This window comes from Tenrec ecaudatus, chromosome 14 (assembly GCF_050624435.1).
Source record: "Tenrec ecaudatus isolate mTenEca1 chromosome 14, mTenEca1.hap1, whole genome shotgun sequence".
NCBI lineage: Eukaryota > Metazoa > Chordata > Mammalia > Afrosoricida > Tenrecidae > Tenrec > Tenrec ecaudatus.
In genome coordinates this window covers 20,156,852-20,177,215 of record NC_134543.1, presented here as the reverse complement: position 1 = coordinate 20,177,215, position 20,364 = coordinate 20,156,852, and the positions used below count along the sequence as shown (strand labels likewise).

General features: G+C 37.8%; 1 pseudogene; it reads right to left on the bottom strand.

Moving 5' to 3' along the window:
* Positions 1 to 547: 547 nt before the first annotated feature.
* On the bottom strand, positions 548 to 745 carry LOC142427154 (small Cajal body-specific RNA 16; annotated as a pseudogene).
* Positions 746 to 20,364: the final 19,619 nt, after the last annotated feature.

The following is a 20,364-nucleotide window of genomic DNA, read 5'->3' as shown; positions in this document are numbered from 1 at the left end:
AAAATCAGTCTTAAAATTCTAAAATTCTCTAACTAGATTGAAAGGAGTTGCATTTCTTTAGTGTGCCTGGACTTTGTATACATCCCTGATAATCTCAAGATGAAATGAGAAACTTATCTTCCATGACCTAAGTGACCCTTGAAAATGAATCTATCCACCCCATCCTGTATTTTCCAAATATTTGTATTTTATGTGCTTTCATCATGGGATAGAAATTAGTATTATAAAGTAATTTTAACAGAGATATTTTTATGGTAAACAACATGTAATTTCTAAAGAGACTGACAAAGCTTCATCAAAATTGATATACTATTCTTTGAATAAGCTTTAGCTCCCCCTTAGCTTTCGGAAGGACCCCTGGTTGCATGGTGGTTATCTGTTGACCTGGGGTCAGCATGGTCAGCCACTACAGGGAACAAAGACAGAGTTTTCTATTCCTGTAAAAGTTAATTTCTGAAACTTAAATGGGCGGTTTTATCCTGCGTCCATTCAATGGTAGTGAGTTTGGTTTGGTTTGGGTTTAGTTTTCTTTCTTTCTTTTTTTTGGTCCTGTTTGCAGTAGCATACATGTTCCTCGAACTACTACTAGAATGTTCACACCTGTTACTACAAGTTTCAAGCCCAGGGGAGCGCCCCGGGCATTTGCTCTAGGTCGGGGTGGGGGGGCGGGAGGGGGGCTGTCTGGTACCAGGCTGCACCCACTGTTGGGCAGGTCCAGCCACACAGGGGCCGTTCCCCAGACCATTTGGCTTTAGTTTTCAAAAGGATGGTACAAATGGCACTTCACACCTACCCATTAGTGCTTCCAAAGAAATTTGGCTTTAGTTTTCAAAAGGATGGTACAAATGGCACTTCACACCTACCCATTAGTGCTTCCAAAGAAAGGGGCATACAGGAAGAAAGGGGCGAGTGATCTGCTTTTGTAAAATGTCCCCAAACTTTCCAAAACTGTTGTCACCCAGTGGATTCTATCTAATAGGGAATATAGGAGGCAGACTAAGGCTTCCTTTTAGGGTGTTTAAGGCGGTGACATTCTAGAGAAGCTTACCCGCACATGTTTCTCTGGTGAAGTTGTCTTTGAACTTTATCTGCCAATCTTTTGTTTATTATCTGAGTGCTTAACCATTACATCAGCAGAGCTTCTCAGTGAAAATTACAACCAAGTAATCTGGGACAGCGCTTGCACCATAGCAACAGATCAGTTTCCAGGTAGCACGCCAAGGAGCAGAAAGTCCCGTCTTCCTGCGGTTGCTATTGGATTAATTGTAGGACTTCTGAACGCAAGGTCTGAAGATCAAATTTACAATTCATGCCATAAGAGAAAACGAGGCTTTATGTTTTCAAAAAGATTTACAGTCTCATAAATTTGAAGGAGCCGTACTACTATGTCCTGTAAAACCAATAAGAGCTAGAATTGGTGTGGTCATAATGGGTTTGGAAGTGAATTTAGGGCCTGGATGCTCTTCATTCAAGGTACTCCTTGGTGGGGTGATTACGCATTTGAATTGCAAGGTCGGTGGTTGAAATCTAAAATTCATTCCATAAGAGAAAAATGGGACTTTCCACTCTCATAAATAGTTACAGTCTTGGAAACTCACAAGGGCAGTTGTGCCTTGATCTACAGGGTCACAGTAGTTGGCATCGATTCTTGGTTTTGTATGTTCTTTGTTATCATGCTTCACACTTGTCTGCAGGTTCACCCCAATCTCATTGGCCTTCAGTAACTTTCTGTAAGTTCCACCCATGTAGCATCTCTGTGTGCTCCTTAGTTTTGCATCAATTAGTTATACCTTCCTCTTTCTTAATCTCACTTTTAATTGTATGTCTTTTTCAGTTAATCATTCACGATTGTTCTCCCCAGTAAAACGTAACTCTCACATGAAAGAAATGCTCTGCTTGTTGTTTTCAATAAGCAACATTAAAAAATGCTTGTTCAACAAATAAATGGCAAGATGAATATCATCTAGATGGGTATGACTAAAGAATGCAGATTTGAAACTGTGGCTCTTCATTTGTTTTCCAGTGAAATTCAGTTGCAGTATTTTTCAAAGAGAGAATATAAGAAGGCTAAATGCCTTTCTGAAACACTTTATTGCAGAAAGTAAAGGTACTTGAAAAACATGGAGTTTAGGTGAATGGACAACGAACAAAGCAGGATTTTTAAAGTAAAGGTGAATGGCCTAATATTATCTGAGAGTTGCCAACACTACATCTAGAATCTATCTGGAAGATGCCAAGAATACCTCTAGAATCTGTATGTGTCTTTTGCCTTTAAATGAAGTTCCTCTTTTCAACAAGAGAATCTTCTTATACTTCATTTCCATCAGTATACTCAATGGAAACAGCATTAGTCAGACCAAATGCATTCACTGAAATGGCCAAATGTACAATTCAAAGGCTCAATGCGATAGTTATCAATAGCCTTGACTTTGGAAGGGAAAGGAAAGGCCCCTTGTTTCCATTTTCAAAATCATGCAAAAACACAGGGTTCAGATGGAGATGACTTTCTGTGGTGTACAACTATATTCTCCATTTAATTAATTTTCAGTGAGAGAAAATGGAGAGACTAACTGGAAATAGCAAAAATTCAATAATTAAACTGTCACCTTGAAGCTTTATAAAGTGTTGGCATGAAGCTCAATATTTTTATTCAAAAATAAGGTCATCACTATCTTGAGTTCACAGGTAAGACTTGCAGCAAGATCACATAGCTGAGTTTACATGGAACCAAAACACTGAAAAGATTAACATTCAACCTAGCATGTACAAAAAGTCCCAGGAAGTCAGATGTGATTTTTTTAAAATATGTTTTCAGGTGACTTACTAGACAATTTTATTTTTATCTTTGTTTTTTCATTACATTGGTTATGGTTAATTTCATGAATTTTTGTGATCATTCTGATAAAATATCCAGAAATAAATATTGGCAGAGTTGTCTTCCTAATCTTTTTCTCTTATTTTTTCTCTCTTATTTCTTCATTTTCTTTCTGTATGTCTCACTTTCTCTATTCTTTTTCTCATTATTTTTCTTTTAAAACTTATTTTAACCTGTGCAGCTAAGAAGGATGCTGCTCTGCTCTGATAACCTTAAACGTATTCAGGACTTTTCTTTAATCCTAGCTCCACTGCTAAACATCTCTGTAACTTTAGGCAACTAATTTAACCTCTCTGAACCTATTTTTCCATGAATCAGGGTTAATGAATTTACTACTTTTGCAGACACAGTTAAAATAAAATATGTTAGTAGAAATCAAAATACACCGAGCATATTTTGGGTCACAGAGATACATATATGTGTCCTTTTCAAAGAATGATTGTCCGTCAGAAGGTAAACATTGTGGGACAATATTTTTAATATGAAATGCAAATAAAGTTGTGTGGACAGTGGTTAAAAAACCACCTGCAATAATACATCGACAAGGAGTTGACAGAAATTCAAGCTGGATTCAGAAGAGGATGTGGAACAAGGGATAACATTACTGAGTCAGATGTATTTTGGGTGAAAATAAATAAAAACAGAGTGTTTTTGAATCTAGTACTGACTATGGAAAGGTATTTGAATAGGTGGATCATAACAACTTGAGAAATTTGATAATTTTAATATCACATCATTATTAAGTATTATTAAATATTAAATAATTAATTTTATGTGGAACCTACACAGAAACCAGTGGGTAGTTGTTGGGACAGAACAAGGTGGGTACAGGGTGGCTTTATATCAGAAAATGTATGTGCTAGGTATTTAACCTTTTACCATACTTACGCAAACTGCATACTAAGCAAATAATATGACTACACGGATTATTTATTGGTGAGGTCTGCTAGGTTGTGTTTTGCTTCTGTTCCTTCATTGATTAGTTCTTATATTTCCCTTTGGTGCGTGGACCTTATTCCCTCTGTGGTGAACTTAATTCCTCTATCATGGACTTAATCTCCTCTATCATTGCATCCTTATTTTGTATTACTTCCCTCATATCCTTTATTACTCCAAGCAGCATTCTGAATATTTATTTTTGTTACAAATGAATGCCTGGTTCTTCTATAAGTGTCATTAGATTTAGGACCTCTTCTGCTGTTGCGCTTTGTTTGTCTTGTTTTCTTGTTAAAGGTGTTGAAGTATCTTGCTGTCTTGTGTGCTCTTTTGGAAGAACTGGGCTCCATATGACTTGGAGAAAGAGGGGCCCTGAGCTCTTTCCCTGTGTGACTGGTAAGAGTGGTTTAGGGGACTATGTGTGGCTTACCATGGTGGTTGGTCAGGCTGCTGTGTAGGCAAGGTAATGCTCCAACTCAGCAGTCAGTGGCAGTGGTGGAACTCTGAGAGTGGGCTGTGGTTGGTGACTGTAGTTATGCCTCTGGGCCAGGTTTGTGTGGATCTGAAGCATGGGCGCTGGCCTGCTCTGGACTGTCTGGCCACAATTTGCAGTCTTTTAAAGACTCTGTGGGGCCCAAATCTGGCAGAGCCAGTTATTCAGCTGGGCTGCGGCTCTCAGCTCCTTGCTTTCCTGTTTTGTTATGTAAAAATCTTAGGCTGTGCTCTAGCGATTAGAGTTCTGCCAGTCTTGTTATGTTAATGTTATGATAATAGACCAGGACTAGGTTGATGGTGGCTTACCTTCAAAGTTACTCAAAGGAGCAATTTTTTTTCTTTTTATTATGAGTTTGTGGGGTGCCCTGGTTTCAGGGCTGTGTCATGATGTCCCTCAGGGAAGGGGGACCAGATTAGCCCAGTGGCTTTGGGGTTGACTGTATCTGAGTGTTCCCTTGGCTGCACTCCTATGTCACTCCAGGCTCTCTCCTGCACAGCTGTGTCATAGTTAAATATCCCAGGACCCCTCCTATTGCTGCGAACTAGTGGTTAAGTATTGTTACCAATGCTGACAGGCACAGAGCTGGAGAGAGTGGGCAGGGGGATGGCTGGCACTCAGTTCCTGACTTGGCAGGGAGGATGCAAAACCTGAGAATGCAGGAACTAGGCAGATAACAGAAAGGGGAACTCTGGTGTGAGGTCTTGTGGCTAGTTGTCTGGTTTCTGACCACCTTTAGACAATAGCCTGGGAAATTACTGCTCACAGTGAGTCTAGGATCTTAGGCGCAGGAAAGGGTGGAGGATGTCGGAGTGCTGGAACATGTGAGGCATTAGATGTGTAGATGTGGTGAATTTAGAGCATTTCAGCCAGTTCTCGAATTGCTTCCTGGGAAAAAATCACAAGGGGAGAACTGAACCAGACCCTAGTACACTGAATCTATTTACTGTTCAGCCTCCCACATTGGCCTCATTATCTCTTAATTTTCTGATCTGACAACAGGAGCAGTGGCTGGGTGATTCTACCTGGATTCCACCTTGACTTTCTGGCCAGGGGCCATGGATTGTGATTATTCCATTGAGCTGCTTGTTTACTGCAGGGTTAACTTAGATGCCAATATCTTTAAAAAAAAATAATTATTCAAACTTTAAGTGACACAGACAACTATCCATATTTTTGCTAATCAGCATCACTATCTGTCCTTGACTTTTAACAAGGTTCCTGTGAGGGAAATTTATTCTTTTTTTCACTATGAATATCTTCCTTCAGTCACAGTTCAATACACTAACCTGACAATAGAGAGTAAAAATGTGAAGAAGGGAAAAACAGAGCAAATCAATGTGTAATAGCTTTAACTTAGAGTGAAATTTATGTAAAATATTATAACACAGAAGTGTTTAGTGTGATGACTTTGGGCAATTATATCCAGGATGCTGACAGTCCAGCTATAGAACACTGTCTTCATGCTACAAAATTCCCTCCTGTCCAGACCTGGTGGCTCCACTCCTCTGCCTATTCCTCTCTTTATTCTGAGCTCTCTCCTTATAACTTATTTTGTTGGTTCAAGAATTTAGTGTACGTAGAATTCAAAATTGCATACTCATGGTGTCTGAATTATTTTATTCAAAAAATTATTTTGATGATGATTCCAAAGTTGCTGTTTCAGTAATATCTTCTTTTTTATTCCCAAGTAACATTCCTTTGAACAAAGTATCAGGAATTGTTGACTAGTTCTGTGGACAGAGACTTAGATAATTCCAATTCTTTCAGTCGTGAATGAAGCGTCGGTAATGTGCACTCAACTTTGGAAAGTTTACCTTAGCACTAAATGCATTTCTAGGAGTGCCATGCATTAGGGGGTGGATGTTGATTGACAGCCAGTAGATTCTGAGATACTTCAAAACTCAATGCCAACGAGTCAATTCTGACTCAAAGCCACACTGAAGGACTGAGGAGACGGTTCCTGTGGGTTGTCGAGGCTGTAACTCTTAAGAGCAACAGAAAGGGACAACTTTACCCAGTGAAGTGGATAGTAGGCTGAGCATGGCGATCTCAGATGTTTCAGAATAGAACCATCTTCCCCAGAATGTTCAAGACTGTGGCGTTTCAGAAAAAGAGCATGAGTGTTTCTTCTGAGGTGTGTCTGGATGGACTGCAAAACCACATTTCTTGTTTAACCACATGCTTTATTGAAGAACTGTATTTCTCAAGTCAGGCACACATGACCTTTCTTCAAAACAGGCTAAAATTTTTTCCAAAGTGATTTTGTGTCTTACATTTCAACTAATAAGGCAAGCCAATCCTAATTGCTCAACATATCCTTTTCCCTTTGTATTTCTAGTCTTTTTGACTGTTGTTTATGTTAGCTGAGTGGTGTCTAATTGTGGTTTTAATGTTATGTCTAGGGACAACAATGTCGGCCATTTTTCCATATGTCAAATAGACAAATCACCATTTAAACATGTTTAGTTTCTGAAGATGTTGGTTCAGATAATTGATGCACTTTTAATTAGCCTTTTTGCTTTATATTTATTGCTGTTATTGATAGCTACCTTCCAGTTGACTTCAATTCATAGGGACTCCATGTATGACAGAATGACTACTGCCTGGTCCTGCCTCATCCTCACCACTATTGTTACGCTTGGCCCATTGTTATAGCCAGTGTGGACCGTGGACTTGTACACTGTCTGGCTCTACAGCTGTGTGAGCCCTTTCCTTATCAACCTCTAGGATCTATGTATATGGAATCCATTGTTTCACAAGAATATGATGATGGCAACAAATGTACAGATGTGCTTGACACAATGGATGGGTGGATGGATGGTGATAAGAGTTGTGTGAGACCCCAATAAAATGATTTACAAAAAAAAAAAAAAAGAATATGTGCTGTTCAATTTGGTTACTCTAGATTCCTAATCTTTTTTCTAAGCGCTTTTAACAAATGTAGGTGCTAAATTAAATTCTTTAAAGTAATTATATTGAAATGATTGTGAAATTTTCTATTTTATTCTTGCAGAATGTTTATTTCAGGAACTGTTTATTAATTTTTGAAATAATTTTGCATTATTGGATACAACCCTCTTAGTCATAAATGTGTTCTCTTTAAATATAACTGGATGTGTTGCCAATATTATAATAAGACAATTGTTTCTGTGTTGATGAGTAGTGTTTGTCAATGTATTTATATCTTGCCTCTGGGTTGTATTTTGATACCAGAATCATGCTATGCCTCACATATTTCTTTCAATTGTTTTACACTCTCCTTTATATCTGCTTCTTTTGAGGATTGTTTTTGTTTGTTTCCTGTGTATTAGGCATGTGGAATCTTAAGAGGAAAGCAGAAGTTATCTTTATGTAAAATCAAAAAGGAAGACATTTGACATATACAGCTATATTGTGTGCTCTTCTTGTTTCAAGTTGCTACTTGTTACACAATTTTTGATAATGAGTTACCCAAATAACATTAAAATTTTTGTCATGCTTTAGTTTGATTATCTCAGCATATCTACCTTAAAATAAATGTAGTCTGAAGCATGAAGGTGGGACTCATTCAATCTTTTACTTGCACCACTTAGGAACACATACCTACAGATTGCTGGACATGCAGAGATGTTGGGCATGTCAGCCTAGGGAGTAGACGCCTCAGTAGCTTCCTTGGTGCCTTTGCAAAACATCTCAGTGTTGACGAAGGACTTCAAGAGCTAAATCAGACTGATGGTGAGCTCGTGAACAGGCTTCCGCTAATTATATCTGAAAGTATTCTAACCAAGAAAAGTAGACTGAGTGGAAAAATAAAACAGATTTTTATGTGTGAATCATAAAGACTGAATCAGTTTAATAAAGTTATGAGTCATCACAGTTGTCATTTCAAAGGCATAATAACTGACTATTAAATACCTTTTTAATTCTTACTTGAGATAATGTTTCATGGAAATTTGGGCAGATTTTAAAGTTCAAACATTTGAAACTATGTGAAGACAGAAAAGTATCTGCTTTCTTTTAGATTGCTGTTTCTATGTAACAGATTGTTTGTAATTCATGTTTTTAGTCAATTTTTTCATATCCTTCACATATTGACTGATGTACTGAATACACTCACATAAAATAAGGTAGTTTTTATTCCAGCAGGTTGCTCAAAGGATTAGAAATCCTTCTAGGTTTCATTTTCCTCAAATAATATTGAATTTCATATTTATTTTGTTTTAATTTGAAAAAAATGGCAGACATCACAAATTTGACTTACCAGATTTTAGGGAAAAATTAGGGACAGGAAAATCTCCAGTAATTTTTTGTTCACAGAGACATAGAATATTATTATCATATTCTAAGTTTCTTATTATATAAAGTAATACATTAGAATCTGCTTTTGAAAAAGTAGCTGGTGGGCTGACTTACCAACAGTTTGCTTAGAAACTGAATGCTTAACCACCAGACAACCAGGACTCTTTTTCATAAAATAAGGCACTTGTTTTGTATCATTTCCTGACACCTATAACACATAGACTTTTTAAATCACCCAGTACAATGACATTTTAAAATGACATAAAAGTTCTATTCCAGCACCAAGAATTGTGCTAGTATATTTATTTCATTCTGTGTTTACTTTTTCTGTCTGATCTTTGTAGGAAGTCTTTTCTACATTGAAACTTAAATCAGTAATGATGTATTCACAAATGGTTTGTTTTGCTATCTTCTGTTATTTTTTTAAGAAAAGTCTATAACTAAGTTATAGATGAATTTTAATTTAAAAAATAATAAAGTTTTATTGGGATATAATCCAAATATCATACAATTAAATAGTTCAATCATAATAAAAAGTCTGTGCAATCATTACCACAATCAATTTTAGAACATTTTCTTTCTTCTTGAACTCTTTATTAGCCCCCAATCTCTCTTGAACTCATGCATATTGTTGCTGACTTTATGGATGACCTGTCCAGATTTGACTTTGCTTATGGATGCAGACTTCACAAGGTTCCAACTGCAATGAAGGCTCTTCATGTCAAAAAATGTGATTGTCTTCTCAGAGAAATGGGTTGATGTAAGTGGGCAGTATATAAATTGGATACCCAAAATTGGGGGATAAAGGCATGAAGTAGTTGGCTTACAAACTTTCATAGGTGCGGGAACATAGTCACAGGATTAAGGTGTAGGTATTACTTAATTGCAATTGTGAGGCTAAAGAATTATGTACAGTTTCCAAGTTGGCAAGGGGTGGATTGGGTTAGTTTATTGTGCCAACATGGCCAATAAACACATGTGGGGTTAATTGAAGGGTGGAAAGATAAATGGCTCTGTGAGCCTCACCTTTCGAGTTTTTGTTGCTTGCTTTGCAATAGTGGGACCAGGGTGCAGCTGCCTTAACCAGTTTCCAGCTTCAGCTTGCAAGAATCACTTACTGCAAGTCATCCCCTTGGACTTACCCTGATGCAGCTCTGGGTGATGGAGCAGCCATGTGGAGACCCCTGCCAGCACTGAGGTGCTTACACATTCACTGATCTGGCTTTCCTCCTGAAGTCATTATCATTGTGTCTGTTTTGTGAGATGGAGGAGGACTTTGTGCATTGGTGTTGGACGTATGGGTTAATGTTGCACTTGTGGGTTTGGGCAGCACTGGGTTGGGATGTTTTCTTGATGTGCACTCAACCTTTATATAAAACTCTCTCTTATATATGAGTCTCTGTGGATTTGTTTCTCTAAAGTACCCAGACTAACACATCTTCCCAACTTCCCCTGCCATACCCCAAAGGATTCATAGATTTCCCCCATCTGGGAATTAATATACCAAATATATATAGATAATATATTATATATTCAGATAATTATGTATACACAAAAAGGGTAAACAAAGCTAACAAAAATAACAAAATAAAATAAAGAAACACTTCATTTGGAAAGAAAACAGAATATGTAAAAGACGACCAACTTTAAAATGGGTTAAAAGGGAGAACAAATGATACTGTGTCCGATTTTACTGTAGTTATATCTGTCACAGTCCACTTCCCAATGCATTCTGTATGATGGCAGGACTGCTTACAGACCTGCTCTATGTCCCAGGGGGTTTCATGGAGGCTCCATCCCTATGCTCCCCTTCACTTTGTTTTATCTGCTAGAACTTTTACATGTGTCAAAAGGGGGAACACATCTGGTGCTACATTTTAACCATTCAGATTAGATGTTACATTTCAATTGTCTATAATGCTGTCTATGCTACTCAAGGTTGATAACCAGGTTATTCACCTCCCTCAGTCATGGGCAGAGGGAAATTATCGGAGGCTTCATCTATGTGTAGATCCTGCAGATGGATTTTGGGCTTTCACTGTCAGTAGGTGAATTTTGAATATATTTTTCCAGTCAAATATTTTCTCCTCAATTTCAAACATATATATCATCTGACTAAGAGAAATTAAAACAGGGGTCGAAGGACTGATGGAAAACCAATTGAAACATTCAAACAGGTTGATGAAGCCCTGGAATCACTCACTTGCCTACGACAAGAAATCTAGAAGACAGTTACATTGCCAACCGATGATATGTGAACTCATTCCCAGGAAAGGTGACCTACTACAGTACAGAACTTATCAAACAATGGTATGATCAAACTTATTACAGCAAGTAAAATAATGCTGAAGATTAATCAAAAACAATGGTTGTAGCATTAAATTGACAGGGATCTGCCAGAAATGTAAGCCACATATAGAAGATGATGTGATGGATCTTAAACTGCAAGAAAAACGTATCAGAAAGGTGTGTTTTAGGGAAAATCAATCACAATGACCTACCTGTAACCCCCTCTCAGGGGGACAGACAGCAGATAAGGGGGTAAAGGGAGACATCGGACAGTGCAAGACATGGAAAAATAATAATAATTTATAAATTATCAAGGGTTAATGAGGGAGGGAGGAAGAAAGGGAGATGAAACATATGAGGAACTTCTACCAAGGGCTCAAGTAGTAAGAAAATGTTTTGAGAATGATGATGACACCAAGTGTACAAATGTACTTGAAATAATGGATGTATGTCTGGATTGTGGTAAGAGTTGTACAAGCCCCCAATAAAATGATTTAAAAAGAGAAAGATGTGTTTTATTGACTTGCAAAGGTATCATACCCAACTATGGATACATTGAGAACAAATGAGAATTCCAAAACACTTCACTGTGGAACCTGGATATGGATCAAGAGGCGGTCTTTGGTACAGCACAAGGAAATACTGAGTGGTTGGAAATCAGGAATGGTATATATCAGGTTTGTAACTTTTCACCATGTTTATTTAGTAATTATCCTAAGGATTAATAAAATAATTTGGGTTATATAAAGAAGAATGGAGCATCAGGAATAAGGAATGCTTACTAACAACTTGCAGTATGAAGATAACACAACGTGCTTGCTAAAATCAAGGAGGGCTTTAAGCCCTTGATCAAGGACTACAGTGCTCAGTATGAGCAATCAATATAAAGAAAACCAAAATCCTCACAACCAGACCAATAGGCAACAGTAAGGTAAATAAAGAAAAGACCTAAGCGGTCAAGGATTTCATCTTGCTTGCATATAAATCATCGAAGCAGCAGTCAAGAATTCAAAAGATGCATTCATTGCATTGGCGGCTCTGCTGCACACTAGCTTTTGAAAGTGTTGAAAAATAAGGATGTCACTTTCAAGCATAAGGTACACCTGACTCAAGCTATGATATTTTCAACCTGCTGGATTTGAAATCACTGACCTTGTGGTGAGCAGCACAGGTAAAACCATGATGCCACTAGAACACCTGTTAAGATAATATTACGCTGTACATGATCTCCAAACTTAATGACTCAAAAAAAGAGCAACTAAAAATTCTTACCCAAAATATAGCAGATCAATTGAAGCACTACTGACTTTAGAAAGGATCTGAGTGATTACTGAGCTTGAAGTAGACTGGATTCAACTGGAATTGATAAATTAACAAGCCATAATCTTTTCAAAGTAGTTGGCCAAATCACAAAGAATTGAATGCTAATGCGTGCTTCATGTTACAGTCTCAATTCAAAAGTAGCATAGGAACCCTGGTGGCTTAGCGGTTATGCCTTGGGCTGCTAACCACAAAGGGTCAGGGATTTGAAGCCACCAGTCATCTCTGCAGGAGAAAGTAGCAGCTTCCTAATTCTGTAAAGTTACAGCCTTGGAAATGAAGCATTTTAATCCTGTAAAGTTACAGCCTTGAACATGAAGTGTTCTAATTCTGTAAAGTTACAGCCTTGGAAACTCACAGCAAGAGTTCCTGCCTGGCCCATAGCATCGCTTTGAGTAAAAATTGAGTTGATGGTAGTGAGTTTGGTTGTTTTCAAAAGCAGTACAATGTAGGATGTATACTAGTACAGAAAGGAACTGGAAACACAGGGCATCCAGGACAGATGAACCCCTCAGGGCCAGTGGTGAGAGTGGTGATACCAGGAGGGTGGAAGGAGGTGAGGGAGAAAGAGGGAACAGATAATATATAACCTCCTCCCTGGGGGATGGACAGCGGAGAAGTGGCGAAGGGAAACATCGGGTGATGTAAAATATGACAAAATAATAATAATTTATAAATTACCAAGGGTTCATGGGAGGGTAGAGTGTGGAGGGAGGGGGAAAATGAGGAGCAAAAACCAGGGGCTCAAGTAGAAAGCAAATGTTTTGAAAATGATGAGGGTAACAAATGTACAAATGTGCTTGACACAAGGATGTATGTGTGGATTGTGATAAGTCTTGTACAAGCCTCCAATAAAATGATTTAATTATTTTTTAAAAAGTAGTAAAATGTTTATTCTTACCATATCCATTGACTAGAGTAATCATGTAATCAAGTTCAGGGTGTTTTCTCTGCTTACTATACTGGAAAATACCACAAACTTATATAGTAAAGAATATTGTAATCACTTAGCCTTTAGGCTAAGATCAAGTGTAGACTATTGCATACGGCTCTTTCATTAAAACCAACATTTTAATAAAAGGGTAGTGAAGCATTAGAAATAATAATCAAATCTGATTCAATAGCAATGGATTTCCAGCTTTTATTTGACTCCTTAATATTACTTTTCTTTTAAAATTTAATGCAGTCACTTTTTCTTATGAATAGGTTCCCCATTTTTATTTAAATTCAGTAGGGTAAACCCATAAGGATTATTCATGTGCTCCCATATAGGACACTCATTACTCTTTATAGTATCTTTTTTCATCTCCAGTTTTCTTATTCACTCTGGTGGAAATGCTCATACTTACTCTGTGTCTTCATATTATAATGCCAGCCCTACACATCTGAAAAATGCTTGTTAAAAAAATGACCAAGTTAATGAATGGCATTACCTAAAAAAGAATAAGGTATCAAACAGATATGTGGCAAACAAGTTGTCTACATTTAGTATATAAAAGTACTTACAATTTATTATAAATATTGTTAGCTTAAAATGTACTCTCATTAAAATGTTTCATTTAGATGTGGATTTGGTGGTGGTGGTGAATGTGATATGTAAGAATCAAGAATAGAAGGATGGAACAACATCTAAAATGAAATTTTAGGTGACCACAGTGTGCTTTTATACAACTGATTGAAAACTAACTTATTTGTTGAGTGTTTTCCAAATATTCCAAATATATTCAACTACACATATTTAAAGCAAACCTAGAAGAGAGGTGTGTGCTTATTTCCAGCTTGTAGGTGAGATGTGAGAATTTAGATTATGAACGGCTTTCCCCAAAGACATTAATCTATAAATGATCAAGGCAGAAATACAAAAATACAAAATCAAAAACCAGTGTTAAGCATTGTATATATGATTCATGTCACATTGGTACCGCTGCCTAAAAGGAGGAATTCTTAATAAACATAACATTTTAGTATTAAAATAATGAAATTATGAGTATAATTCTTCTATTGTGTCTCTACTGATATCCCATTCATATCTAGCTAAAATCCTGAACATTTTTTTTCAATACTACTAATAGCTGAAGTAAAGACGTGAAGTGCGACTTTCTTGTTTAATTCTTGTTCAGAAGATAACTACTTTCACATTTTTATTCATTTTCATCCTTTGAAACAGGGCTTCACCACGAGCATATTTTTGGCAATTACTGTCACCTGGAATAACTCTTTATCTTTCTTTTCCAATTGGCCTTTTACCTAGTCCTCATTACTCACCACCAAACAAGATGTCTTTCTCTTGTTAACACTTTTTACCTCCAATCCCTTTCAACTGTGATTTATTATCAGCATATGCTGTGTATTTTGGAAAAGCAGTATTTTTTATTTGTCTACTCAAATCAAGTCAGATTGCATAATGGAGAGACTTCCAAAGAAGCGTCCTAAATTTCTCAGAATGCTTCCCAAAGTCTAAAGCACCCCACACAGTCATTAAATAACACGTGTTAAAGTGACTTTTTTTCTTTTCCTAAGACATGACGGGGCTCTTTGCCGTATGGCTTCATGAAGATTAGACACATCTTTGCTTTTAACAAAGAATTCAGCCCATCTGCTGAAAGTTATACCTGTGAAAATACTAGGGGAGTCTAAAAAACACCAGTTAGAGCCTAGAGAAATTTTATTAAACCGGAATATCTAAGTGTAAATCTCGACATACTAAGAACCAAACCTACTGCCATTGAGTCAATGCTGACTCATAGTGACTCTTTGTGGGTTTCTGAGACTGTATCTGCTGATGGTAGCAGAAAGCCCAGTCTTTCTACCGTGGCGCTTCAGGTGATTTCCACCTGCTGACCTTGTGTATCATAGACCAACAGTCACCACTATACCCCAATGCTCTCTGTTTCTTGACATAGCCTTCATCAAAATCTGGAAGTGACATGGTCATCTGTCTAGTCCGAGTGGTGCTGTGGGTTAGGGATTGGACTTACAGTAGCAAGGTCAGTTGTTTAAACCCACCAATGGCAATGAGGGAGTAAAAAAGAGATTGTCTGATTCTGCAAATATGTAAAGTCTAAGAAGTCATGTTCCATGCTCTTCTTAGCCACTTATCCAGTGGCTGTGTGAATAGTTAAATTTTCACCAAATAAATTTTTGCTCTTTGATTTGCAGAGTCAAAATGGTAGCTTTAGTGTCCTCCAAAATATCAAACTTACTCCCACTGAGGTTTTTCCCTCTGATTCATGGTGACCCTATTGGTCAGGGTAAAACTGCCCCTGCAGGTTTCTGAGACAGTAACTCTTGATGGGAGTGGACAAGCTACTCTCTCTCCTGAGGAGCCAGTAGTGGTTCTGAACTGGTAACCCTGTGGCTACCAGGCCTGCCTGTGCCACTACACCACCAGGGCTCTGTCTTTAGTCTCCTAGAGGGACACAAATAATGTTTCTTTGTGTTCAGTTTGGGAACCAAAAGAATGGGCAGGATGAGGGCTGTGGTGTAGAAGGGAGAAGGATTCGCAAAGAAGGTCTTGTAGGGAAGCCCTTGCTATTCTCAATGAAAGAGCAGGTATATTTTCATGAAGAAAAAAATTAAAATGCTTAGGTGTGATTTTCCAGGTTCTTTTCTCATTTAACCATTTTAAAACTCCTTCTTAATAAGCCTCCGAGTGTCTTGTGGACTTTGAGCAAAACCTATGAATCTACTTCCCAAAGACAAGCCCTGTAGCCTTCTCACTTGACCACCCTACCTTTATTCTCTTTAGCAGTCATCATGGGTTCCTCCATTCTAAAAAAGGTACCCTAAGATTAGAATGAGTAAACTTTGAGAGAATCTGTCTGCAGCCACCAGAGATCAAACAGTCACACTTAAACATGTTTTGTTTTACATAAACTACCACTCAAGTAGCAATATTTGTTGACATTTCTTTAAATATTTTGTTAGCCAAGTGTGGAGTATGCCTTAAATTCCAGGGTTGTTTTTGTTTTTGTGCTGAACACTGAAGTTATAGCAGGATATTAAAAAGATAAATATTCTTGCTTGGGGTGTTGCATTTTAAGACAAACAATGCATGATGAATATAATGAATGATTCAAAAATATATACATGTGCTACTAGTATTTTGAAAAAATAAACAGGCTACGAGAGGTGGAACATGCGGGGGTGCTGTGAAGCAATGCCTTTCCTATCAGTGACAAGAGAGGGGAGTCGGAGAAAACACTGTGTGAGCTAGTGGAGATTTTGCTCATCAGTCTCATGCAGATGGAGTAGGCATGGCAAAAATCTTGCAGCAGGAGCACCTGGTACATTTGTATTAAAGAAAATAAATGAATCGAAGAAAGAAACAGGACAGGATGTGTCATGGGACTAATAGGAAATAAGGTTAGAAATTTAGCAGTGGGTGATTTTTCAGGTCTTTACGGTTCCTGTAAGTTCTCTGGCTTTTGATCTCAAAAGTGCTTTCAGCAGATGAATGGCATTATTTGCTTTCTGGGGGCAAATACAAGAGAACTTCAAAAAGTGGATGGGAAATCCTACTATCATTTATATTTTTCTGTGAGTGATTTGAAACCCTTCCCTGTGTGTTGCAAGCTAAAGATGCATCAGGTGGTTCCAGGATCAGTCCATGTTCATGAGGGAGGCTTCCTTTGGGGAGCGCTGGGGAAGTGGTGAAAATCTGGGCTTAATGGAATTGGAAAGATGTTCTAGACACCGTTTGAAGGCAAATATCAAGGCAAGCACATGACAAATAGGATGCGTACTGTCAGAAAACGGGACAGAACACTGCGATATTTTTTGAACCAAAGCATTCTAAGAGTAAAAATCCTAAAATGCTATTGCTCTGTATTTCTAGAATGGAGATAACTCAGTACAGTACAAATACTACACTCTACATGAATGGATTTGCCAGTAAAACGAGACAGCTTTTTCTTTAAACAAATGATACAGGGTTAAGATGAAATCTTATGAGAAATGTAGGGTTTAGACCAAAAAGTCTAAAGGAAAATATCCTCAATGATGAAGTTGCCAGGTTCAGAAGTCAACCATTACGTCTGCACACTCTGCACCCAGACAGACGGTTTTGAGCAGATTTTGACTCACACAACCCTATGCATATAAGCAACCAAATGTGCTCAGCAGAGTTGTAATGGCTGCTACCTTGTGAAAAATGATTGCCAAGATTTTTTTCAGATGCATCTCTGAATGGAATCCCACGACCAACATTTTAGCTAGTAGTTACATAGTTGATTCTATTTCAAGTGAGAGCAACCTTATCTAACAAAATTGCTTGTTGAAAGTGAGGTGGATTTGAAGAACTTGCCGATTAAAATCGAGGAATGCAGGCTTCAATGTGGACTATCATTCAATGTGAAGAAAATAAAAATCCTCACAACTAGACAAATAGTTAACAATGACAAATAGAGAAAGGATAAAAATTGTCAAAGACTGTATCTTACTTAGAACCACAATAAAGGTTCATGGAAGCGGCAGTCAAGAGATCGAACAGCTTATTGCATTGAATAAATATGTTGGACATATTTTTTCAAGTGTGGAAATGCAAGGTTGTTCCTTTGAGTATGGAGGTGCGCCTGACCCAAGCCAAGGTATTTCAATTGCCTTCGATGCATGTAAAAGTTGGCATTGGATAAGGAAGACCGAAGCAAAGTTGAGTCATTTGAAGTATGACGTTGACAAAGAATATTGAAAGCCCCTTGGACTGCCTAAGAACCAACAGATGTGTCTTGGAAGAAGTACGGGCAATGCTCCTTAGCAGCAAGGGTGAGGAGAAGACATCTCACGCACTTTGGACTTATCCAGAGAGATTAGTCCTGGGAGCAGGACATCATGTTTGTAAAGTGGAAGGAAAAGAAGGCTTTTGAAAGGGGGATGCTTTTGACTAGGGGCATTGATACTGTGGCTCCAACAACAGGCTCCAATAATTGTGGGGGTGACTCAGAGCCAGATAATGTTTGCATAGTTGTACCTAGGGTCACTATTAATAGGAACCTACTTAATGGCACTTAACAATAACAATCTAACTAAGAAAAACCACCAGTGTGTAGTTGTTTTCACCCATAGAGTGGCTGATGGGGTTGAGCCACTGATCTTTAGGTTAGAAACCTAGTATTAAATTATTATGCGATCAGCACTTCTCACATACTATAATATGATAATATTAGTTCTCCCCTAACTTCAGGGAGAATGAGAATCATTATCAAGGTCAGGGCAAAACTGTGCAGTACATGTTAGATATACCTCTTCTCTCCAACTTTTACCAACTGTAACATCAGCCATCCTCCCTGTGGCTTTCTTTACTTCTCTGCTGGGTTCTGTAATTTGTTGCAATGACCACAGATAACTCAGAGGGTATACTGAGAGTTATGTGATTTATAAAGGAAAGAACATGGAATTTGAATTAACTTGGATGGAGTAAGAACAGGATCAATGCCAGGGAACAAACAGGCAACATCTGGAATTCTCCCTCAAGTACAGAGCATAACATTTCCTTCTTCAATGTAAGACATCTCTCTCCCTCCCTCCCTCCCTCCCTCCTATATACTCACTTTTGTCTATACATGTTGTCCTCTCAGCAACCTTTAGGACTGAACTTCTCTCAGCCCTGCCCTACCCTGGATGGTATTACAGCTCTTTTAATAAAATCCTGGAAGCGCCCTACTCTGTCTGTAAATTTTTTGCCCAAAGGCACTCAGTTCTTTCCCTTCTGTGGGTTGGCAAGCTTATTTTGGCTGCTGACTTCTTGGGCTGGGAAGCCCACCTTGCGGCATTATGTGGGTCTCCAGGTGCTGCTGCTGCCATTTGTCTGCTGCTGGATTGTACCATGCTTTCTGCCACTTCTTGCCATCTCACACAACCACCCATTGTACATCTGGCTCTGTTTTCTGGATAAGGGATTCTCACCATAGGGGATGCTAGTCAAAAGGACACAATGATCCAGGTTCTTCTTGAAAGTAGTGAGGTTCTCTGCACCCATTCTCTGTGGGAAAGCTGCTTATACAAGGGTCAACTGATCAGTCATCTCACCAATGACTCCGTCTATCTGTAACACAACTGACAGTTTCTGCTGGTGGGAACTCATTATTCTCTGGATAAGAAACATGTTTCTCCACTAAATTGGGGAAACTTAAGAATGGCAAGTGTAACAATTCTTTAGGGCTAGAATAGTGTGCAGAAATATCCCCAGTTATGCTCTTTTCCCCCTTTTTATATAGAGGAACTCATTTTACAACATAAAGAAATGCAGATATCAGTATATAGATACACATACACACATAGCATATTTGTGTAAACCTAATCAACTCACTCAGAATCAAGAATCTGTATGGAAAAATGTTGGGAAATGAAGAGCGCTGAAGAGCTCAGAGGAAACAGGATAGCTAAGTAGGAAATATCTATAATGATCTGAATATGTCTAAATACAATGTGAGGAGACAAAGCCATCCTATTTTTCATTGAAGTGTTATCTATTTTGTTTTTAAGTGGCAACACAAATTTAGCATATGCACTAAAATGCTTAATGTTTGCACGGAGTTCATTGTGGGTGTACTTTGTTCATTAGAAGACAACTTTTAGATGCCAGTGAGATGCAGAGTCATCTAGTGGCCATGATAATTCCTGGATAATTTGGTTGTCACTTCAAACATACACAAATTACCAAACCTTTATTATTTAAAGTTTGTTGTGAGTCTGGCATTCTATCTAATGGGAAAATGAGCAAGTGTTACCCAGAGAGGTTTTGGTGTCTATAAAGCGATGGGTCAGTGTGTCAGAGAATTAATTTTTTGTTATTTTTTATCCTCACTACTCAGTGACTTAACCAAAGGCTCTTTGAGAATTCTTCTATTTTTTTAACATTCCATATTCTTCACACATAGGCTTCTCTGGACAAAATGCTTGTGTTCATTTATTTTTTTGTTGTTTCATTTTGCTGTTTTTCTGCCTGTCTGATTATGCATATGTATATTATCTTAGAAAGCCATGTCAGAGAGTCTATTTACAAAAAAAAATCTAGAGATAATGTAAAAACAGTGTTGAATTTCTATAATAATGTGGTAACCCAAAATAAAATAAAATAATGTGATAGCCTAAGAAAAAAAAATTAAAAGCAGTATAATGTGTTTTGTAGGCAAATGTAAAAAAACAAAATCTAATATCAATTGAGCTTGAG